Here is a 25,731-nt window from a genome sequence, read left to right as displayed (position 1 = left end):
TCTGTGAGGCTGTGAATAGGTCAACGAATAAGGATATGAAGGTGTTTTACAGATATTAGAAAAAAAAAATGTGCAAAACAGTAGGTCTGGGAGCGAGGCAAAACATTAATGATAAGATAATGAAGAGGGGATAAAAGTATCGATTTCTTGGTTGGTTGTTTAACATCCAGTGGCAAATATTTGATGCATGTTTAAGACGAATATAATAAAGATCAATTGAAAGGAAAACAAAGAATAAAGTGAAATAGGAAAAAAAAAAGATATTAAAATATAGAAACGATGATCTGACACCCCATCCCGAGAAAAACCTACTCACACTCGCATAATATTTTTTTTTTCATGTTGCCCCCCTCCCCCAGACATCGGGGTTCAGGATCCGCCCCTGACGTTTTAACTTAGGAATATTGATGACCTGGACATGAATTCCTAGAAAATTGTTTCGAGGACATAATTACTGACATATAAGACTCAAATTAACGGTATACTAGTAAATTCTTTCACCATAGACATTTAATACTTGTGAAAATTCCGCCGTCCAGACACAATTATTAGGACTAATTTATCTCTTACATTTGAACAATAAGTATTCGTTCCTATTGTGACAACCCTGTGATGAAATATAAAGCTCAAACAAACGCTATTAAATGTTTTTATCTTTATGGAACTTCTTTCTGGCGATATTTTTGGTGTTGATGCGGAAAACATATATATATTCTCTCTCTTTGCTTTATAAAAAATTCAACTATTCTTTTTTATCAGAAATTGCAGTATGCTAGCTAATACTAATCTAGGGAGCAATCATTTGATTTGTATTGGGGAGGGGGCTAGGCTGGAAAATGTTGTCCTAGTCTCAGTTTATCCTGACTTTTTTTTACATACATAACATCCGGCTTTTTTGTTCGAGTCCCCGCTGCCTTCTTTTCAAGAAAAATGCATCCACTTTTGTAGTTAGTGGGCCCCCTTATGACAATTTCCTGACCCGCCACTACATAAGCCGGGTCCTTCATTATGATTTTTTAACCCTTTTTTTAAACATTCGCTCATATTAACTATAATTAATTGATAGCTGTATTCCGGCTGAATATTGCTCTTTTTTGTTATCAGTATAATTTTACCCTATTCTTTATTCTGCTTCTGCTTCTGCCTGATTATTTTTTGGTGAAATTGCAGCTATTCTAATTCATGTTATTTTCTGTAATCGATATATTTTCATCAAATTATTTAATTTTACAAATTTTACCAATTCTTTAATTAATTTTCCATTTTCTTAGCGTTCAGTTTATATTTTAGCGGAATCCATTTAATTATACAATCCAGTATTCTCTTTTTTCTATAATGCTTGCCCATTTTTCTCTATCTTTTATTTTTTTTTGCCAATTAAAATGATTAATTATTCTTTATTCGGTAAAGCCCCCAAGACCTTTCCTTCACGCTTCATCGAACCACGGGCATTGAGGGCTACTATTGGCGGGAATTTTCTGTTGATCTAATTTTTCAACTCTTGTGGAAGGATCCATTTTGGTATAAAAATGTTGCTCTGAACGGCTGTTCACACATTTGATTTGAAAGTTTCGTCTAAAAGGTAGGTTGTATTCTTTCTTTAAATTTATAAATAAAATATGGCCTAGTATATTTTGTTACGCAGTATAAATAGTCGAAGTTTTAAAAGTTACACAGTATCGGAATGTTAATTTCAGTTTCGTAGAAAACTTTTTGTAATTCACTTTATAAAAAATGTTTTACACATTTTATAATAAAGATAAGAAGAGAAGATTTCATCTTTTAACATATATTAAATGCTATTGTATTAAGTTTCTGGTTCAACCAAAGAATTGGACTGAACTCTGTGGATTTTCGATTCGAGTTGACCGGTATGCATGTTGGAATCGATTTGTAATATTATGCCATAGAAAAGTAAATTGTTTTATCTAATATGGTTAATTCGAGTTTTATCCTGTAAAACAGTAATTTCGTAATTTTTAAAATAGGTCCCAACCCAGAATACAGGGATTGTTTTTTTTGGGGGGGAGGGGACAACTTAATGTCCCCATTCAAATGCATTGATTGTCCAAACAGAAGGGGGTTCCAACTCCTGAACCCTCCCTCTGGATCCGTTACTGACCATGACCATCATCCTGGATGGCCTCTTTTTGAGACCATGTCTGTTGTATTTGTTGTTGACTTGTTTTCATTCTATTAAATATTCAACATGCATGAATTATTTGCCACTATAGGTTAAGCAACCACCAACAATCAATAAATCATTCATTTTTGGCTTGCTTGACAGAGTCAAAAAGTGAGACATAGGTACCGTATGCTGTTTCTGGGGTCCGCAATGACGGCGTCAACAATGTATTAGTTTGTGATTTGGTCTAGTTTATGGTGAACCACTAGTGGTAGCCTACTAGGTCAAAGATATTTGGTATGCAGTTGTATTAGAATTGGCACATTTTATTGCCATGGAGATTATTTGGCCCAGCCCCCTCAGTTATGGTCTATTTTGATATATACTATATGCCATAGGTCAATTATATTTGGTATATGGAATTATTTGTGACGTTTATTTTACCCTGAACTCTTTTTAATGGTTCATATATGCTCAGTGTTAAGTTTTTGTGTGTTGGTCTGTTTTTCATGGTTAAGTTTGTCTTAGATACTTTAAGCAATAAGTCACCTATGTTTAATACATCTATTGATTGTTCAGTGTACATGTCTGTCTGGCAAGGTTCAACTGACCTTGACCTCATTTTCATGTTTCATTGGTCTATGTTTCGTTTACTTAGAAACTATAAGAAGTGTGTCAACTATATATTTGGTATATATATAAAATGATTGATTGTAAGGTGTACATGTATTTCTCGTTTGCTTTATTTGACCTTGACTTCATTTTCTTGGATCATGTAAAGGTAATGTGATATTTGTAAGGATTTATTTATAGGACTATCAACATAAAATCAATAGTTAGTATTAAATAAGGCGAGACATTTCACCATGTTACTAATAACTTGTGTTTTGGTCTGTTTTTCACTTCCCTTAAGGGGGCTCGCAGGTCTAAATCATTTTTTTTATTTAATATAAGATTTCGCTATATTTTTCTATAAATGAACTTTATCTTATACTTAATAGAAAAATGAAATAAAAAAATGGGGTCATCGTTCATTTACGTTCACAATCTGCCTTCGAAAGAAGCATACAATTTTGTTAATGACCTTTTTTCTGTTGAACTAATAGGAGAAAAAGCGGTAATATCGAAATAAAAAAAGAACTTAATTACAGAAATCGCTTAAATTTTACAATTATTTAGTTTATATACAGCTTATTCGAAAACAAGACTAAAAAATATAGGTCACAGATGAGTTAAAAAAGATATTTCAATTTTAATGCCAAAAAAGGCATTTTTTCACCAAAGGGAGATAATTTGAAGTTTTTTCAATGATATCTACATTTTAAAAGTCACCTGGGGCCAACAGGAATTGATTTTTTGGAACGATTTTTGTACCATATGATAAAGTAACAGTTACTTATGGTAATTGGTAATTAATAAAATTTGTAATGAAAAATAAATGTTTAATTTTTTTCTGAAATCTGAAAAAACCCGCGAGCCTCCTTAACGAGTATATACGTACCCTTTTTGTAGTTTGGTGTTTCAATGCTTGATAGACAGCATTATTTTATGCAGTGCAAATAATGAGTGTGTGTGCATGCATGCATGGGGTATCATTTTTGGGATACAATTGCTTTTTTAAAAGCAATCTGTAGACTTATACCATTGACTAAACATCAAGGAACATCTCAGTTTCTTGTGATTGTTTTGCTTTAAATGGTATAAAAAAACAAAAGGATTGAATTCAAACAACTGTCCTATAATCTCCTTCTCATAATCTTCATGTTTCGATATTCCCCTTGACATTATCATTGTATGCTTGATTTTAACAACATGGAAATTCTGAATCAAGCAGTATTTATATTTAGGGTTTTTATACGCCCGTCAAAATGCATATGTCCAGTGTCCGTCTGTCTGTCTGTCCAGCGTCACACCGTAACTTGAGAATGACTTATCCAAATTTCATGAAACTTGATAAAGTTGTTTCTTATGATGGTCAAATGATCTGTATACTTTTTGGTGAAAATATGATTAAAACTTTTTGAGTTACGGCACTTTGTAACTAAAACAAAGGAGTGTTTTTTTCACATGTCGCACTGTATCTCAAAAACGATTCTTGATTATGGCTTAAAACTTGAAACGCTTCCTAGTTATATTAATCTTAATATCTGTATACTTTTTGGTGATGATTCAAAATTTTTTTTTTGAGTTATTGAGTATTTTGTAAAAAAGGGGGAGGGGGTTTTTACATGTCGCGCCATAACGCGAAAACGATTTATGATTATTGCTTAAAACTTTACACATGTCTTTGTTATATTTATCTAAAGATCTGTATACTTTTTGGTGATGATTCAAAATTTTTTTTTGGAGTTATTGAATATTTTGTAAAACAGGGGAGGGTTTTTTACATGTCGTGCCGTATCTCAAAAATAATTCATGATTGTTGCTTAAAACTTTACACACTTCTTTGTTATATTAATCTAAAGATCTGTATACTTTTTGGTGATGATTCAAAATTTTATTTTTGAGTTATTGAGTATCTTGTAAAACAGGGGAGGGTTTTTATATACCCGTGCCGTATCTCAAAAATAATTTATGGTTATTGCTTAAAACTTTACACACTTCTTTGTTATATTAATCTAAAGATCTGTATGATTCAAAATTTTTTTTTTGAGTTATTGAGTATTTTGTAAAAAAGGGGGAGGGGGTTTTTACATGTCGCGCCATATCGCAAAAACGATTTATGATTATAGCTTAAAACTTTACACATGTCTTTGTTATATTTATCTAAAGATCTGTATACTTTTTGGTGATGATTCAAAATTTTTTTTTGGAGTTATTGAGTATTTTGTAAAACAGGGGAGGGTTTTTTACATGTCGTGCCGTATCTCAAAAATAATTCATGATTATTGCTTAAAACTTTGCACACTTCTTTGTTATATTAATCTAAAGATCTGTATACTTTTTGGTGATGATTCAAAATTTTATTTTTGAGTTATTGAGTATCTTGTAAAACAGGGGAGGGTTTTTATATGCCTGTGCCGTATCTCAAAAATAATTTATGATTATTGCTTAGGCAGCAACCATTTGATTTTCTGGGGGGGGCTTTGGTTTTTTTTCTGGACAAATTTTTTTTTTCGCCTGCGGCGAAAAACAATCTTATTTTTTTCGAGACAAGTCGAAAACAATTTTTTTCTTTCAATTTTAGCATTACATAAAGTGGCAGCTGAGGGTGAAACAAACAATTTTTTTTTCTCAAAATCAAAAACAAATTATTTTTTTCTCCAAAAACTGGAAACAAACTTTTTTTTCCAAAAAAAACCATAGCCCCCCCCCAGAAAATCAAATGGTTGCTGCCTTAAAACTTTACACACTTCTTTGTTATATTAATCTAAAGATCTGTATACTTTTTGGTGATGATTCAAAATTTTATTTTTGAGTTATTGAGTATCTTGTAAAACAGGGGGAGGGTTTTTATATGCCCGTCAAAATTGATGGGACGTATTATGGTATACAAATGTCCGGTGTCCGTCTGTCTGTCCAGCGTAAACATGTCGCACCGTAACTTGAGAATGACTTATCCAAATATCATGAAACTTAATATAGTTGTTTCTTATGATGGTCAAATGATCTGTATTCTTTTTGGTGAAAATAAGATTAAAACTTTTTGAGTTACGGCACTTTGTAACTAAAACAGGGGGGCCTTTTTTTCACATGTCGCACCATATCTCAAAAACGATTCTTGATTATGGCTTAAAACTTTAAACACTTTTTAATTATATTAATCTCTATATCTGTATACTTTTTGGTGATGATTCAAAATTTCATTTTTGAGTTATTGATGATTTTGTAAAACAGGGGAGGGTTTTTTTTACATGTTGCGCCGTATCTCAAAAATAATTTATGATTATTGCTTTAAACTTTACACACTTCTTTGTTATATTAATCTAAAGATCTGTATACTTTTTGGTTTTGATTCAAAATTTTATTTTTGTGAAATTTAGGTTTTTGTAAAAAAAAACCACAGGGTTGGGGGGTTTCACATGTCCCGCCGTGTCTCAAAAACAATATAAGGTTATTGCTTAAAACTTTCTCAGAAACTATTTATGATTTTTGCTTAAAAATTCCACACAAGACATCGGGCGTATCATGCGCTCGTGGCGCAGCTGTTTATTATAAATTTAGAAACACGTCGGAGGGAATTCCCCAGTTTTGATAACATGCGAGAGTTCTCTGAATTCCGATCGATAAATCTATTTCTGTTATATAAGAACTGAAAGCATGGAGTTTTCTTATGTCATGGTTATGAAACTGATATTTGATATTGTACTTCCATAAAGAAATGGAGGTCGTTTAATTAACATTTAATATATGTCCTTGCTACAAATCACATGTCTAGGGTTGTAAGTATGTGCATGTGTATAGTTTTCTTGACTTTAAGGGGTATCAGATTGAATGGTTGCTCTGGATTCCCCACTCCATTGATTAATTTGAAACTCATGGAATCCTTTCTATGTATGTCTGCTATTGAGTGTTTTCGTTGTTGCATAATTTTAAATTATAATTATATGCATCATATGAATTTAAATTAATGTAGTCCACAACATAAAGGTGTAACTAAAACACCTTTAGCCAAAATGGAGTCTTCCATATTATCGCTATAATTTGTCTCCCTTCTGTAAGTAACTTTCGTCAAACTTTTAAACAACAATATGTTGAGAAAAATTAACTCGTTCTGTCAATAGACATCGTATTATATTAAAACCAATCACAATTTAAACAGAGGAATGAGTACGGAAAGGAGTCATGCCCACTGACCCATAGGAAATTAAATATTGAAAGAGTTAGGAATGGGGTTCCACCTAGAATTCATGTAGGAAAATAGGGGTACGAAGTGAAATACCTTCTCTCATTCTCAGTGACTGTTGTGGAAAGTAAACTTTGAATTGATAGAACAAAAATAAAATAGATTGTTCATACATTTCACTTGTATCAAGGATTGGCTATTTTTAAAGTTGAATAACTATTCAGATTACGTAAATAACATTTTAAGAGCATTATTCACGTGCAGTTGAATTATTTTTGAAAGTAATACTAATACATGTATCAATGAAAACAATGGCAATCGTATACCTCAGAGCAATCTGCTCTTTGATTACAAATATGGACACATTTTAATATGACTGCATAAATTTCAAAAAAAATTGTCAGATATTGGTTCCACGTTGTCGTCAGCTTCGTTCGAAGACAGATGGTTTCTGAAAAATAGCTTTAGAATAAGTAAATAAAAAATCAATAAAATTTTAACACAAGGTTTATATTAAACCACAAAAGGAAGGTTAAGGTTGATTTTGTTTTTTTTTGTCCCAACTGTTTAGGAATTAGGGGCCAAACAAGGGGCCCAGATAAGCATTTTTGCAGTTTCCAGCTTGTGATTAGGCCCAAAAAAAATATGTGTCTGTTTAAGGTTACATACTTTACAGAAATAGGGTTGGTAGGTCGGTATTTCCATTTTATTTTATTTTTTCATTTTTTTTTTTTTTTTACGACATGATTTTTAGTTATGCTGTTTCGTCTTGCCATGGTTTGAGTTGATCAGAGGACGAGTTTACCCATATTTTTGATGATTGGCTTATTTCCCTTTGACATTTGTTGGGGGAAAATAATGGCGGCTAATGTTCATTTCATCACACGAGTCACAAATTTCCTTAAATACAGCTATCATATTCACGATTGTGAACATTGGGATGCATCAGGCAATTATTAATTTATATTATTGGCAACACTATCTTCACTTTTGACATGAGTTCAGTTTATTTTTCACTTTACGAAGGAAAACAAAATGACTTACAAAATATAGGATCAGCTCTAAAAAATAGGGTAGGTCCAGTAACCATGCATATAAACCAGACATATATTTTTTTTTGCCTTAAGTGTACTGCATGGTGTATGAATTTCTGAAATTATACCAAAAGTTTCCATACTACAAAGGGATGGTTATGGTTTTTTTTTGGCTCAAACCATTTAGCAAAAAGGGGAAAAAACAAGGGTTTTTGCAGAAAGCTTGACATATGGATCGTGATTAAGCAGCAGCAGCAGAGACATTAGTTAACTTCTTGAAAGCTTTACGTTTTAGAAGGTGGAAGACCTGGGTGCTTCATACTTTGTATATAGATGCCTCATGTTATGAAGTTTCTGTCTGTCACATGTCCAATGTCCTTGACCTCATTTACATGATTCAGTGACTACTTGAAAAAAAATTTAGGATTTCTTGTAATGTTAAATTCTAGCGCTCTCTTATTATAAGTAATACTAGGATAACTATATTTGGTATGTGCGTTCCTTGCAAGGTCGTCTTGCCATCAGACAGTTTTCACTTGATCTTGACCTCATTATATGGATCATTGAATAAGGTTAAGTTTTGGAGGTCAAGTCCATATCTGAGATACTACAAGCAATAGGTCTATATAAGTAAATTAGTAATTAAAGTATATTCGGTGTATGGAAGGACTGTAAGGTGTAAATGTCCAACTGGTGGGTGTCATCAGACCTTGACCTCATTTTCATCGTTCAGTGGTCAAAGTTAAGTTTTTGTGATTTGGTCTTTTTTTTTCTTATACTGTATGCAACAGGTCTACTGAATGCATGAATGAATCTTTATTGCATTAGCAACAACATTGCTTTAGCATAATACATATATATACATATATGACAAATATGACAGAATACTATATTTGGTGTATGGAATGATTGTAAGGTGTACATGTCCAACTGGTGGGTGTCATCTGACCTTGCCCCTATTTTCATCGTTCAGTGGTCAAAGTTAAGTTTTTGTGATTTGGTCTATTTTTCTTATACTGTATGCAATAGGTCTACTACATTTGATGTATGGAATAATTGTAAGGTGTACATGTCTAGCTGGCAGGTGTCATCTGACTATGACCTAATTTTCATTATTCATGCAGTGGTCAAAGTTAAGTTTTTGTGATTTGGTCTGTTTTTCTTATACTGTATGCAAAAGGTCTACTTTATTTGGTGTATGGAATGATTGAAAGGTGTACACGTCTAGCTGGCAGGTGTCATCTGACTTTGACCTAATTTTCATGTTTCAGTGATCAAAGTTAAGTTTTTGGGTTTTGGTCTTTTTATGCCCTATTTATCGTGTTTATTGGCATTATGTTTTCTGGTCTGTGAATCCGTCCAACTGTCCCTGTGTCTGTTCGTCCCAATTCAGGTTAAAGTTTTTGGTCGATGTTGTTTGAAGTCCAATCAACTTGAAACTTAGTACACATGTTCCCTATGATATGATCTTTTTAATTTAAATGCCAAATTAGTGATTTTATCCCATTTCCACAGTCCACTGAACTGAGAAAATTATAGAGGGATGGGGCATCCATGTACTATGGACACATTCTTGTTTAATACTATGCAATAGGTCAACAATATTTGGTGTATAGAAATACATGTACTTTATAATCTTTATATATATATGTCAATCGCACAGGTTTTATTTGACCTTGACCTCATTTTCATGGTTCATTGCTCAGTGTGAAGTTTTTGTTTTGGTTTGTTTTTCTTATTTATAAGCAATATGTCAACTATATTTGTTGAATGGAAGAATTGTTAGCTGTACATGTCTGTCTGCAGTCGGAAACCTGGTTGAAATAGAACAAAAGAATCGAAGCTCTTTGTTAGAGAAGGCGATAAATGTTTAATGTAATGTTTACTATAGTGACAAAAAATTTAAAAGTTAATAGAAACAAACAAAATTACAATTTTCTTCTCAATTGCGAAGTGTTTAATTTTAAAAACACCATTTGCATAAGTTTTAAATTTATCTAGTACATAATAAGTTAAGCAGAACAATTAGATATCAAGTCGACGACATGGGTATCTTTCAAGTTGGATGTAGAAAATGCATAACCTCCGATTTTTTTTTAAAAATTACCACGGACGGAAAACATTTCAATCTATTAGTTCAGTAATTTTCGTGTCTGCCCTTCCATTATGTGACTCGCGAAAAAATTCTAAAAAAATAGGTAACAATTGTGTCGAAAAGAGAAATCGAGTGCACCTTTTTATGTTAGGGCTTGTTTGAGTTGAATATTTTGTCTTGATATCGTACAAAGCAAGAATATTTTATACATTGTCTTGCTTCAGATTCTATCATTTTTATATATCAAAGATACAGGTTGACTTTATAACATAAAAAATCACAATACTAAAAGATGAAATATATGGGTCAAGTGAAATACTTATCTAATGAATTACAAAAACAGAGTAGGTGTGTTCGAATAGCTATTTTTTTACTAAAAGTACTTGACGACAGTCTTTCAAGTTGGATGATGAAAATGCATATCTTCGAAAAATTATAATTGTTTGTGTGTGATGACTAGGGTTAATGGTCTTCAAACACTAAAAAAAATCTAGTCTGCCCTTCCACGAAATATTTAATTAGAATTTTTTAAATTTTTATGAATTTTCGAAAAATCCACCTGACAACCGATCAGACAATAGTTTTAAGTTGAATCAATGCAGACAAGATCATTAACTGATGCTCATTAGCTAGTTGATACATTTGTCTATTCAAATACAACTGACATATAAGGATCGTAATAGTGCAGTGTGGATAAATTTATCGGTTTCCAAGAGCAAATTTGGTAGTGCGTCATCCCTACAATGGCTTCCATTTCTACGATTGTGAAAATGAACTGGCGTAATGGGGAGATAATTTTGACGAAGTAGAATCCTGACTGTGGAAATATTAATATTGAGTTTTCTTGGTCAATGTTAAGCTTATGTGACAGTTGTAATAAAGGACAATTTAGACAATTTAAAAGCAGTGCAAGGGAGGTAATCCAATCCATTTAAAGAATACTGTGATTACATTGTACCTCCCTTACACTGCTTGTAAATAATGTATTTAGAAATGATGATTGTATAAACTATTGTGTTAGAGTAATCCACACATAAACTATTGTGTTAGTGTAATCCACACATAAACTGAACTGTGAAAGGAGTATGTTCGATAAGGTCCTAATATGGCCCACTTTTTTAGCGTAAATTTCAAATTCGGATTTATTGACCAATATCACGATAAATTATAGCTAATACATTGACTAGATAGGATATAAGCCATTTTGTTTAAAATTTTACGTTTCTGCGTTTCATTATGACGTCACAAGTTGTATACTCATATTGATTTTTCACGAAAAAATCAATGAAAATGGGTAAATTTCCAAAGATTATTTAACAGGAAACATAGAGCGCATACGTCGACAACAAAGATCTTTTAAAATAATGTTTGTGAAGACATTTAATATGTCTTATTTGAATTTTAAGCTTGTCGACGCCTGCGCTCTATTTTTCCTGGTCCTTTATTTGGTTGAAATCCCGCTGATTTTGTCAAATTTCACCAAAATCCCTTAACTTGACCGTTTTGGAATGTAAAAATCGTTGTGTTAGAAATAAACTTTGACAAAAACAGCTCTGTTTAACTTTTTCACATGTCTTTAAGGCAACTTAAAACAATTATTGTCTTGTAACCATGAACTTTATAATTGGGGCCAAATATGGCACTTTTAACCGAACTTACTCCTTTACGTTCTCATTTATAAAACTCAAGGTTTACTGTATGTAGTTGAATCATGTTATGTTTACATGCAGTTGATTGTCAATGTATAGGCTTTGTCTGAGTTAACTGTACAAAAAACTAGCCCTCTATATCTAAAGAAGAAATGTTTTTGAGTAAAATTAATATCGAAAACATTTAATAAAGTTCTGTACACAATTAATTAGCTAAACTTGCTTCAATGTTATAAAGAAAACTTTTTGTAGCTTTATTTACCCCTTATCAAGACGGAAAGCATCATAATTCCTGAATCGACTGGATGTACATAGAAATATTTGCCACTGGTCTTTACTCAATCAATGATTCACTCATGAATGTATAAATGCATTTCTCAATAGAGTGTGTGGTAAATATTATATATTGTTAGACCAGTATTTCATATCCGGTAAATTATTATTGCACTTAGAAATAAAGAAAACCAACAATATTAATTTGCAATGTACGAACTGTTATTTTAAAAACAAAGTTTAAGTGGCTTAGAAGTATATCTGTATCTGTATGGTATCTGTTCGGTAGTATTTGGTCATTGCTCTCGGTTCAAACTAGTGACCATTTTATTAAAAACTAATGAATTGAGAAAAACACAAATAATATTATTTCTCATTCTTTCATTTTTAGCTCACTGCTGCGAAAGGTCTCATGTGCGCTTATGCCATCACTTGGTGTCGGTCGTCATCTGTTGTGGTAAACTATGTAAAAAATCTTCTCTGAAACCTCTGGGCCAAATACCTTCAAACTTTTACTTAATGTTCCTTAGGGTATCTTGTATATAAATTGTATCTGAAATATTGATCCATCGCCAAACATGGCTGCCATGGCTAAAAATAAAACATAGGGGTCAAATGCAGTTTTTCGCTTAAATCTCAAAAACTAAACTTTTTAGAGTAATCTGACATGGAGTAAAATTGTTCAATTGGTCAAGATCTATCAGACCTGAAATTTTCAGACTAATCAAAACTCACTTTTGGGTTGCTGCCACTGAATTGTTAGTTATAAGAAAATTTTGAAGTTTTTTTGTTTTATATAACCTGTAAACAGCAATAATGTTCATCAAAGTAAGATCTACAAAAAAGAAAATATGACCAAAATTGACCCCTAAGGAGTTATTACCCTTTAAAGACAATTTTTCACAATTTGTTTATCAATTTTGCTAACATTTAAAAATTTATGAAAAACAGGTGAGGGATTCAGGCTCTTGAGAGCCTCTTGTTTTTATAGATTAGACTGTTGCATTGGTTTTCCCTTTTGAAAGATTTTTGGGGCTCTTTTTAGCTTATTGTTAGGTGTGAGCCAGGGCACATTGTATTTAATGGTTTTTCTTTTTCTTTTGACTTGGATTGAGAGATGTCTCATTTTAAAGTTTCGGGACAATTACTAATGTTTAACTGTATGGATCTCTCTTACATTGTACCGTACGTACAAGGTTCCATATAGTGAAGGGAATTGAGGCTTAGTGTCCGGTTGGGGTTAATATCCCTGAACATTAAGGAATAAGGAAGGGGCCAAAAAGAAGCATTTTCTAGTTTACAGACAATAACTTGTGTTTTAGTGTATGGATCTCTCTGAAATTATACTACAAGGTTTCTTACTCCAAAGGAAAGGCTGGAATAGAGTTTTGGAGTTCTTGCTTCAAGAGTGGTTTCAATAAATGAGGGGCAAATAAAGGGGGAAACGAGGGTTTTTCAGGTTAAATGACAATTTAGACAATTTAAAAGCAGTGTAAGGGAGGTCAACTGAAATTTAAAGAATACTGTTATATTGATTTTTGGCCTTGAATGTTTGTCCCTAACATTTTGTTAACTGCATTTGCATTCAGGTATCGCAGATCAAATTTATTTGTTCATAGTGTGTTAATTTATGTTTTTTGATTGAGTTAAGCCTTTCATATTTTATCGTGTGGTTTTCTATGTTATGATGTTATGCTATGGTTTCAGAAAAAGGGAGTAGGTTTGGTACCATTAAAACGTTTAATCCCGCTGCAAATGTTTGCACCTGTCCTAAGTCAGGAATCTGATGTACAGTAGTTGTCGTTTGTTTATGTAATTTATACATTTTTCTCGTTTCTCGTTTTTTATATAGATTAGACCGTTGGTTTTCCCGTTTGAATGGTTTTACACGAGTAATTTTGGGGCCCTTTATAGCTTTTTGTTTGGGTGAGCCAAGGCTCCGTGTTGAAGTCCATCCCAATATGAATATATATAACTATTCCAGATAACACATACCGTAGCCAGGGGGTTTGGGGGGTTTGGACGAACCCCCCCTTGAAAACAAATAAGCACTGTTAAAGTCAATGTTCTGTTCTAATTGTGACTGTTAAAGTCGAGTTTGTGAGTCCAACAAACCCCCCCTTGGAAATTCCTGGCTACGGGCCTGAAACACCTACTGTTTGAAAGCTCAGTGAGGAAGTTTTCACTTTTACAGTGAACATAATAGACTATGTTCTCCCATGCTCAACTTTGTTTGCATTTTAGAATAAATCTTGACATTTGTACATTGATTTCAATTGTTAGTTCACTCAGAAAATCATTGAATATCTTATCCTGATTGCGTGATCGACTGGTTAACTATTTCTGAATGAATTATTTCCGTTGTATTAAGTAACTCCGCAGGACCAGTCTAATAAATTTTATAAAATGTTGACTTTGAAAGATCAAAATAACCAAAGATTTCAACATTGACATCAATTTTTTTAATTTAAAGAATATATAGAGGCATATATGAATGAAATGAGATGAAATAAATTGACTGCATTTCCCGACACTCACAAACTTGTTTTACGAACTTTAAACAATCAATGATCTTAAAAACGATCGAACACAGGGGTTTGTTACAATTTGCCGGGCTTACTATCCATACGAACCCCGAAATTGAGCAAGTCTTTGAAGTATTAATTATCACCTATTCCATCTAATAATTGTTTAGTCAGCAGTAGTGAATTTTACCATTTGAAAATAATTGAGAGGATATGATTAGAAAAACAAACCCCAAGCTGATACGACATGAGAAATTCACTTTCTCCATGTCCAGCTTGGATGAAGCCATTTGAAATTATAAAACGTTAAGTTCAGAAAAATGAGAAATCATTATGCTTCATTAAAATATCAATTCCTGTCAAACGTTGTAAGGTTAACTGTACACTCTACAGTGGGATACAAAACCAAACACAGAAGCTGACAATGACTTTATTGTTGGTCTTACATGTTCTGCAACATCACCTGTTATAGTGCTAAGAAATCTTCACATAGGCAGTCTGGTACTATAGACCAATCACGGAAAAAGACTTCTCCTTGGTTTTTTTTTTTTTGATACACAGATAGTATGAGGATTATATGAATTTACAATGGAGAAATAAAGACTTCTTCTATATCCAGACAATAACATTAGCAAACAAAGGGGTAACTTCCAAGAGCATGATGAGGACCTCATTACAAGAGAAAACATCAATAGCATAATATAAGAAAAACACATAACAAATTAATTACAAACAAACCGTGCACCGCAACAAAGTTCCTAAGAATTGTCGAAAATTACGCGCTTACCACAGCGCTATATCCAAAAATCCTGGGGAGAACACTGCAGTTGTATTACCTAGGCACATCTCATTATTTGGCCTTGTCCTTCTGTTGAGGTTGCACTTGCATTTGTTAAGTTTAGCTGGATAATATCTAAATTTATCGCTTAAGTAAACAAAATCATGGTTAAAATTAGGAGTAAGCTTACTTTCTATTTGGACTTCTCTTGAACTGAATTTTAATGTGCGTATTGTTATGCGTTTACTTTTCTACATTGGCTAGAGGTATAGGAGGAGGGTTGAGATCTCATAAACATGTTTAACCCTGCAGCATTTTCGCGCCTGTCCCAAGTCAGGAGCCTCTGGCTTTTGTTAGTCTTGAATTATTTTAATTTTAGTTTCTTGTGTATAATTTGGAGTTAAGTATGGCGTTCATTATCATTGAACTAGTATATATATGTTTAGGGGCTAGCTGAAGGACGCCTCCGGGTGCGGGAATTTCTCGCTACATTGAAGACCTGTTGGTGACCTTCTGCTGTTGTTTTTTCTATGGTCGGGTTGTTGTCTCTTTGACACATTCCCCGTTTCCTTTCTCAATTTTATTTTCCAACATTTATATATATGCAAATTTGATATTTTACAGAAATCTAATAACTAAAGCAGAAAATTTGAACAACCTAAGGTTTAGAGAAAGTAATGTAAAGGTAATGTATAACAAAAAGTGTGGTAATTAAGAATATTAGTATTAACATATACATGGTGATTAGTTTTTTGTTGCATCATTCATATCACAAGATACTTAAATATAAGTATTAACTGAAGAAAAATCCTTCAGTATTTCAAGTTCTTAATCACCATGAACTGAAAAAAGTTATTGAAAAGTGACTGGTAGTTGTTTTCATGAAGTATGCCAAGGGAGATAACTCTAATCACATTGAGAGGAGGTCCATTTTAAAGCATTTAAAACTAGTTAAGATTGTTTTTAATTATATTTATTTCGGTATTTAAGATATGTATTTAAATGAGCTAATTTATGTGTATGCCTCCTCTTAATCTTGTTTCTTGGTATATAATTTTGATAAACATTTTTTTCAGCATTTCTTTAAAATGATAACATAACTTAAAGAAATCAAAAACTTTTCCAATATAACATTAGCCATAGTCGTGCTTACATCAATTACAGATAACTTTTCATTTTTCCAAAAACTGGTTATGATGTTGGATGCCATTTCTTTTAACAATAAGTTGTAACCGCATGAATCCCTATAAGCACACTAAACTTCTAAGTGTATTCTAAGTCATACACCATATATATTACAAATTTGTGAAGAAAATTTTGATTAAAAATAATTTTACTCATCTGTACTCTGTAGATCCTATGTATTGCACAAACACTGCACCTGGACTGAAGACAAACACTGCACCTGGACTGAAGACAAACACTGCACCTTGACTGAAGACAAACACTGCACTTGGACTGAAGACAAACACTGCACCTAGACTAAAGACTTTAGACATAATATCCAAGTTAAATGGGACTAGTGACCACTGGAACTAGCTCCTTCAAAAAACATAGTCATTATTGACCTCTATATTGATGTGTTATGATGAAATCATGTTTTTGATAGTTGCATTGATAAATGTTCATGCATTAAAACATTGGATTGACTTTGACCCTAGACTTATTATAGTTTCTCCAGAGTATAAATGAGTTTGTCAATTTTAAGTGTTTAGAAAATTTAATTTTAATATTTACCAATTTGTGAAATTTGATAGCAAGGCTAATGGCTGGTGCACCAAAATAGATTTTCATAATTGGCTGTATTTTCACTGATAAAAAATTCTGAAAAATTGTAACAGCAAATAGCTTCTCTTTAAAGCTGATATAAATTAAGAGCTTTTGTTAAATTTCTTTAATTTATGTTGCCCTCCTTGACGGAAGAAGACACATTCATGGCAGATAGCAAAGTCATAATGTACGTATTTCCTTAAAACTATGTTCATGTTTGTAAACAAAATGGATCATTTTTGTCGAGCCTGCAACTTTTGTAGCAGAAAATTTGACAGGGATATTGATCTGGTGGCGGTGTTAGCTTTATATATTAGAAGGTGGAAGACCTGTATGCTTCATACTTTGTATATAGATGCCTCATGTTGCGAAGTTTCCATTGGTCACATTGTCTTATGTCCTTGACCTCATTTTCATGGTTCAGCGACTACCTTAAAAAAAAAGATTTTTTATGCCCCACCTACGATAGTAGAGGGGCATTATGTTTTCTGGTCTGTGGCTCCGTTCGTCCGTCTGTCCATCCGTCTGTGCTTCCGTTCGTCCGTCCGTTCAGGTTAAAGTTTTTGGTCAAGGTAGTTTTTGATGAAGCTGAAGTCCAATCAACTTGAAACTTAGTAAACTTGTTGCTTATGATATGATCTTTTTAATTTTAAAGCCAAATTAGACTTTTGACCCCAATTTCACGGTCCACTAAACAGAGAAAATGAAAGTGGGAGTTTCAGGTTAAAGTTTTTGGTCAAGGTAGTTTTTGATAAAATTGAAGTCCAATCAACTTGAAACTTAGTACATATGTTCCCTATAGTATAATCTTTCTAATTTTAATGCCAAATTAGATTATTACCCAGTTTCACGGTCCATGGAACATGGTAAAGGATAGTGCGAGTGGGGCATCCGTGTACTTTGGACACATTCTTGTTTAAGGATAAAAACTTGTACCATAAAGAAAATTTCAGAGATTTAAAAGTAAGTTTTGTTTTTTCAGTTGAATCAATTTCTTCTATTGTCTTAATTACAAATATGGAGAATTGGTTAAAATGCTTATGATACAGCTATTATGACCGCTCCTTTTTAAATGACTGCCAAAATTAAAAAAAAATTGGTTGTATATTGATATCACTTCGTTGTCAGCGTTGTCCAAAGACAGATGGTTTCTGCATAATAACTTATGAATAAGTAAATAGAAATCAATAGAATTTTAACATAAGGTTTATAACCAGTACAGGAATTGATTTTGGGAGTTTTTGTCTCAATAGTTTAGAAACAAGGGGCCCAAAAGGGGTCAAAATAGGTATTTTTCTAGTTTCGAGACAAAAATTTGTGTAAGTGTATGGATCTTTTTGAAATTGTGCCACAAGGTTCTATTTTAGAAAGGAAGGTTTGAATTGATTTAGGTGGTTATGGCCCAAACTGCTTAGAATTGGGGGCCAAAAAGGGGTGAAAACAATACTTTGTATAAATTGCAGGTAACACACCAGGATGAGTCGCATAGTTAGTATTTGGTCATTAGAATTAGGTCTTTCCACTTTTCGTGGAAAGACATTTTGTTTTTCTTCTGATTATTTTTTTTCTTCTGCCGTCTGAGATGCTTTTTTGTCTTACAACATATCGAATGGATTTTTTGGCCAATGATGTTGTACAGTAATAGGGTTTCAAAACTCACCCTGTGTGACCGAACACTTATTCTTATAGGAGTTACCTCCCCGCGTTCCCTTTTTCTTGTTATCGCTATATCTCTAAAACCGTAAAAGATTTTAGCAAACTGTTTTCACCAAATTGTTCGTCTACTCTTGAGAATATTTGGTTTATTTTGACTTTTGATTTTGAAAATTTAATATAGGCGATTTGTTGGATAAATTCATACGTTATAAGTCGTAGAGGCCTACAGTCTTTTGATATGAAGTCCTTGGTCCATTTGAAGAAAATCGAAGTCAAGGTCAAAGGTCAAGGTCATGTTTTAAATTTTAAATTTTGCTTGTTATCATTATTCCACAGAAACTGTGACAGTAAATGATATATGTTTGCCAAATAACTGTTTACAATAAGGCGCAACTTCAACCTATTTCAGTCAAAGTGTTTTGGTTAACCCTTATAGGAGTTTTTTCCCCTTATGTATTTCAAATCAGAATTTCTCCACAACCATACAAGTGATTGACCTTCCGTTTTGAGTTCACTGACCTATGACCTTGAAATTGAGATCAAGATCGAAGGTCAACGTCATGTTATAAATTTTGAATTTTGCTTGTTATCGTTATTCAAAAGAAACTTACAGTTAATGATCTGATTTGTTTGCCAAATTACTGTTTACAAAAAGGCGCAATTTCAACCTATTTCAATAGCCAAAAAATATTCCCTATTTTAAAGCTGATACTAATTTATAATTTCCTTTTGTTACAGATACCCATATATGTTCCACTCCAACGAGAGGGATTTCATGGAAGATAACGCACCAGGATGAGTCACATGTTAGTATTTGCTCATTAAAATTGTACTTGAAACTATGTTTTACTGTAACAATAGCTAAGAATTTTATGACAAATTTGGTCTTAAATCAATTTCTTTTATTAAAATTTCGATTCGAATGCGGCATTTTTTAATTAGAATTGATAATGTAAATTAAGTGTCGCTGATTTAAAATTTGACATAAAACACATCACATTAATTTCAATAGCCAAAAAATCTTCCCCATTTTAAAACTGATCCTAATTTATAATTTCCTTTTGTTACAGATACCCATATATGTTCCACTCCAACGAGAGGGATTTCATGGAAGATAACGCACCAGGATGAGTCACATGTTAGTATTTGCTCATTAAAATTGTACTTGAAACTATGTTTTACTGCAACAATAGCTTAGAATTTTATGACAAATTTGGTCTTAAATCAATTTCTTTTATTAAAATTTCGATTCGAATGCGGCATTTTTTAATTAGAATTGATAGTAATTGTAAATTAAGTGTCGCTGATTTAAAATTTGACATAAAACTCATCACATTAATTTCAATAGCCAAAAAATATTCCCCATTTTAAAGCTGATACTAATTTATAATTTCCTTTTGTTACAGATACCCATATATGTTCCACTCCAACGAGAGGGATTTCATGGAAGATAACGCACCAGGATGAGTCACATGTTAGTATTTGCTCATTAAAATTGTACTTGAAACTATGTTTTACTGTAACAATAGCTAAGAATTTTATGACAAATTTGGTCTTAAATCAATTTCTTTTATTAAAATTTCGATTCGAATGCGGCATTTTTTAATTAGAATTGATAATGTAAATTAAGTGTCGCTGATTTAAAATTTGACATAAAACACATCACATTAATTTCAATAGCCAAAAAATCTTCCCCATTTTAAAACTGATCCTAATTTATAATTTCCTTTTGTTACAGATACCCATATATGTTCCACTCCAACGAGAGGGATTTCATGGAAGATAACGCACCAGGATGAGTCACATGTTAGTATTTGCTCATTAAAATTGTACTTGAAACTATGTTTTACTGTAACAATAGCTAAGAATTTTATGACAAATTTGGTCTTAAATCAATTTCTTTTATTAAAATTTCGATTCGAATGCGGCATTTTTTAATTAGAATTGATAGTAATTGTAAATTAAGTGTCGCTGATTTAAAATTTGACATAAAACTCATCACATTAATTTCAATAGCCAAAAAATATTCCCCATTTTAAAGCTGATACTAATTTATAATTTCCTTTTGTTACAGATACCCATATATGTTCCACTCCAACAAGAGGGATTTCATGGAAGATAACGCACCAGGATGAGTCACATGTTAGTATTTGCTCATTAAAATTGTACTTGAAACTATGTTTTACTGTAACAATAGCTTAGAATTTTATGACAAATTTGGTCTTAAATCAATTTCTTTTATTAAAATTTCGATTCGAATGCGGCATTTTTTAATTAGAATTGATTATGTAAATTAAGTGTCGCTGATTTAAAATTTGACATAAAACACATCACATTAATTTCAATAGCCAAAAAATATTCCCCATTTTAAAGCTGATACTAATTGATAATTTCCTTTTGTTACAGATACCCATATATGTTCCACTCCAACGAGAGGGATTTCATGGAAGATAACGCACCAGGATGAGTCACATGTTAGTATTTGCTCATTAAAATTGTACTTGAAACTATGTTTTACTGTAACAATAGCTTAGAATTTTATGACAAATTTGGTCTTAAATCAATTTCTTTTATTAAAATTTCGATTCGAATGCGGCATTTTTTAATTAGAATTGATAGTAATTGTAAATTAAGTGTTGCTGATTTAAAATTTGACATAAAACACATCACATTAATTTCAATAGCCAAAAAATATTCCCCATTTTAAAGCTGATACTAATTTATAATTTCCTTTTGTTACAGATACCCATATATGTTCCACTCCAACGAGAGGGATTTCATGGAAGATAACGCACCAGGATGAGTCACATGTTAGTATTTGCTCATTAAAATTGTACTTGAAACTATGTTTTACTGTAACAATAGCTTAGAATTTTATGACAAATTTGGTCTTAAATCAATTTTTTTATTAAAATTTCGATTCGAATGCGGCATTTTTTAATTAGAATTGATAGTGATTGTAAATTAAGTGTCGCTGATTTAAAATTTGACATAAAACTCATCACATTAATTTCAATAGCCAAAAAATATTCCCCATTTTAAAGCTGATACTAATTTATAATTTCCTTTTGTTACAGATACCCATATATGTTCCACTCCAACGAGAGGGATTTCATGGAAGATAACGCACCAGGATGAGTCACATGTTAGTATTTGCTCATTAAAATTGTACTTGAAACTATGTTTTACTGTAACAATAGCTTAGAATTTTATGACAAATTTGGTCTTAAATCAATTTTTTTATTAAAATTTCGATTCGAATGCGGCATTTTTTAATTAGAATTGATAGTAATTGTAAATTAAGTGTCGCTGATTTAAAATTTGACATAAAACACATCACATTAATTTCAATAGCCAAAAAATATTCCCCATTTTAAAACTGATACTAATTTATAATTTCCTTTTGTTACAGATACCCATATATGTTCCACTCCAACGAGAGGGATTTCATGGAAGATAACGCACCAGGATGAGTCACATGTTAGTATTTGCTCATTAAAATTGTACTTGAAACTATGTTTTACTGTAACAATAGCTTAGAATTTTATGACAAATTTGGTCTTAAATCAATTTCTTTTATTAAAATTTCGATTCGAATGCGGCATTTTTTAATTAGAATTGATAGTAATTGTAAATTAAGTGTCGCTGATTTAAAATTTGACATAAAACGCATCACATTAATTTCAATAGCCAAAAAATATTCCCAATTTTAAAGCTGATCCTAATTTATAATTTCCTTTTGTTACAGATACCCATATATGTTCCACTCCAACGAGAGGGTTTTCATGGAAGATAACGCACCAGGATGAGTCACATGTTAGTATTTGCTCATTAAAATTGTACTTGAAACTATGTTTTACTGTAACAATAGCTTAGAATTTTATGACAAATTTGGTCTTAAATCAATTTCTTTTATTAAAATTTTGATTCGAATGCGGCATTTTTTAATTAGAATTGATAGTAATTGTTAATTTAGTGTCACTGATTTAAAATTTGACATAAAACACATCACATTAATTTCAATAGCCAAAAAATCTTCCCCATTTTAAAGCTGATACTAATTTATAATTTCCTTTTGTTACAGATACCCATATATGTTCCACTCCAACGAGAGGGATTTCATGGAAGATAACGCACCAGGATGAGTCACATGTTAGTATTTGCTCATTAAAATTGTACTCGAAACTATGTTTTACTGTAACAATAGCTTAGAATTTTATGACAAATTTGGTCTTAAATCAATTTCTTTTATTAAAATTTCGATTCGAATGCGGCATTTTTTAATTAGAATTGATAGTAATTGTAAATTAAGTGTCGCTGATTTAAAATTTGACATAAAACACATCACATTAATTTCAATAGCCAAAAAATATTCCCCATTTTAAAGCTGATACTAATTTATAATTTCCTTTTGTTACAGATACCCATATATGTTCCACTCCAACGAGAGGGATTTCATGGAAGATAACGCACCAGGATGAGTCACATGTTAGTATTTGCTCATTAAAATTGTACTTGAAACTATGTTTTACTGTAACAATAGCTTAGAATTTTATGACAAATTTGGTCTTAAATCAATTTCTTTTATTAAAATTTCGATTCGAATGCGGCATTTTTTAATTAGAATTGATAGTAATTGTAAATTAAGTGTTGCTGATTTAAAATTTGACATAAAACACATCACATTAATTTCAATAGCCAAAAAATATTCCCCATTTTAAAGCTGATACTAATTTATAATTTCCTTTTGTTACAGATACCCATATATGTTCCACTCCAACGAGAGGGATTTCATGGAAGATAACGCACCAGGATGAGTCACATGTTAGTATTTGCTCATTAAAATTGTACTTGAAACTATGTTTTACTGTAACAATAGCTTAGAATTTTATGACAAATTTGGTCTTAAATCAATTTCTTTTATTAAAATTTCGATTCGAATGCGGCATTTTTTAATTAGAATTGATAGTAATTGTAAATTAAGTGTCGCTGATTTAAAATTTGACTTAAAACACATCACATTAATTTCAATAGCCAAAAAATATTCCCTATTTTAAAGCTGATACTAATTTATAATTTCCTTTTGTTACAGATACCCATATATGTTCCACTCCAACGAGAGGGATTTCATGGAAGATAACGCACCAGGATGAGTCACATGTTAGTATTTGCTCATTAAAATTGTACTTGAAACTATGTTTTACTGTAACAATAGCTTAGAATTTTACGACAAATTTGGTCTTAAATCAATTTCTTTTATTAAAATTTCGATTCGAATGCGGCATTTTTTAATTAGAATTGATAGTAATTGTAAATTAAGTGTCGCTGATTTAAAATTTGACATAAAACACATCACATTAATTTCAATAGCCAAAAAATATTCCCCATTTTAAAGCTGATACTAATTTATAATTTCCTTTTGTTACAGATACCCATATATGTTCCACTCCAACGAGAGGGATTTCATGGAAGATGACGCACCAGGATGAGTCACATGTTAGTATTTGCTCATTAAAATTGTACTTGAAACTATGTTTTACTGTAACAATAGCTTAGAATTTTATGACAAATTTGGTCTTAAATCAATTTCTTTTATTAAAATTTCGATTCGAATGCGGCATTTTTTAATTAGAATTGATAGTAATTGTAAATTAAGTGTTGCTGATTTAAAATTTGACATAAAACACATCACATTAATTTCAATAGCCAAAAAATATTCCCCATTTTAAAGCTGATACTAATTTATAATTTCCTTTTGTTACAGATACCCATATATGTTCCACTCCAACGAGAGGGATTTCATGGAAGATAACGCACCAGGATGAGTCACATGTTAGTATTTGCTCATTAAAATTGTACTTGAAACTATGTTTTACTGTAACAATAGCTTAGAATTTTATGACAAATTTGGTCTTAAATCAATTTCTTTTATTAAAATTTCGATTCGAATGCGGCATTTTTTAATTAAAATTGATAGTAATTGTAAATTAAGTGTTGCTGATTTAAAATTTGACATAAAACACATCACATTAATTTCAATAGCCAAAAAATATTCCCCATTTTAAAGCTGATACTAATTTATAATTTCCTTTTGTTACAGATACCCATATATGTTCCACTCCAACGAGAGGGATTTCATGGAAGATAACGCACCAAGATGAGTCACATGTTAGTATTTGCTCATTAAAATTGTACTTGAAACTATGTTTTACTGTAACAATAGCTTAGAATTTTATGACAAATTTGGTCTTAAATCAATTTCTTTTATTAAAATTTCGATTCGAATGCGGCATTTTTTAATTAGAATTGATAGTAATTGTAAATTAAGTGTCGCTGATTTAAAATTTGACATAAAACACATCACATTAATTTCAATAGCCAAAAAATATTCCCCATTTTAAAGCTGATACTAATTTATAATTTCCTTTTGTTACAGATACCCATATATGTTCCACTCCAACGAGAGGGATTTCATGGAAGATAACGCACCAGGATGAGTCACATGTTAGTATTTGCTCATTAAAATTGTACTTGAAACTATGTTTTACTGTATCAATAGCTTAGAATTTTATGACAAATTTGGTCTTAAATCAATTTCTTTTATTAAAATTTCGATTCGAATGCGGCATTTTTTAATTAGAATTGATAGTAATTGTAAATTAAGTGTCGCTGATTTAAAATTTGACATAAAACACATCACATTAATTTCAATAGCCAAAAAATATTTCCCATTTTAAAGCTGGTACTAATTTATAATTTCCTTTTGTTACAGATACCCATATATGTTCCACTCCAACGAGAGGGATTTCATGGAAGATAACGCACCAGGATGAGTCACATGTTAGTATTTGCTCATTAAAATTGTACTTGAAACTATGTTTTACTGTAACAATAGCTTAGAATTTTATGACAAATTTGGTCTTAAATCAATTTCTTTTATTAAAATTTCGAATCGAATGCGGCATTTTTTAATTGGAATTGATAGTAATTGTAAATTAAGTGTCGCTGATTTAAAATTTGACATAAAACACATCACATTA

General features: G+C 31.6%; 1 long non-coding RNA gene across 1 annotated transcript; it reads left to right on the top strand.

Moving 5' to 3' along the window:
* Window positions 1-1,448: 1,448 nt before the first annotated feature.
* On the top strand, window positions 1,449-18,797 carry LOC143049924 (uncharacterized). Its single transcript, XR_012970365.1, has 3 exons — window positions 1,449-1,582; window positions 15,890-15,950; window positions 16,342-18,797. It is a non-coding gene; the product is annotated as an uncharacterized LOC143049924 (long non-coding RNA).
* The last annotated feature ends 6,934 nt before the right edge of the window (window positions 18,798-25,731 follow it).

The sequence above is a fragment of the Mytilus galloprovincialis genome, chromosome 10, assembly GCF_965363235.1.
Source record: "Mytilus galloprovincialis chromosome 10, xbMytGall1.hap1.1, whole genome shotgun sequence".
NCBI classification, from domain to species: Eukaryota; Metazoa; Mollusca; class Bivalvia; order Mytilida; family Mytilidae; genus Mytilus; species Mytilus galloprovincialis.
Note: the sequence above shows the minus strand (reverse complement) of the source record. Positions and strands in the feature narration are given on the sequence as shown.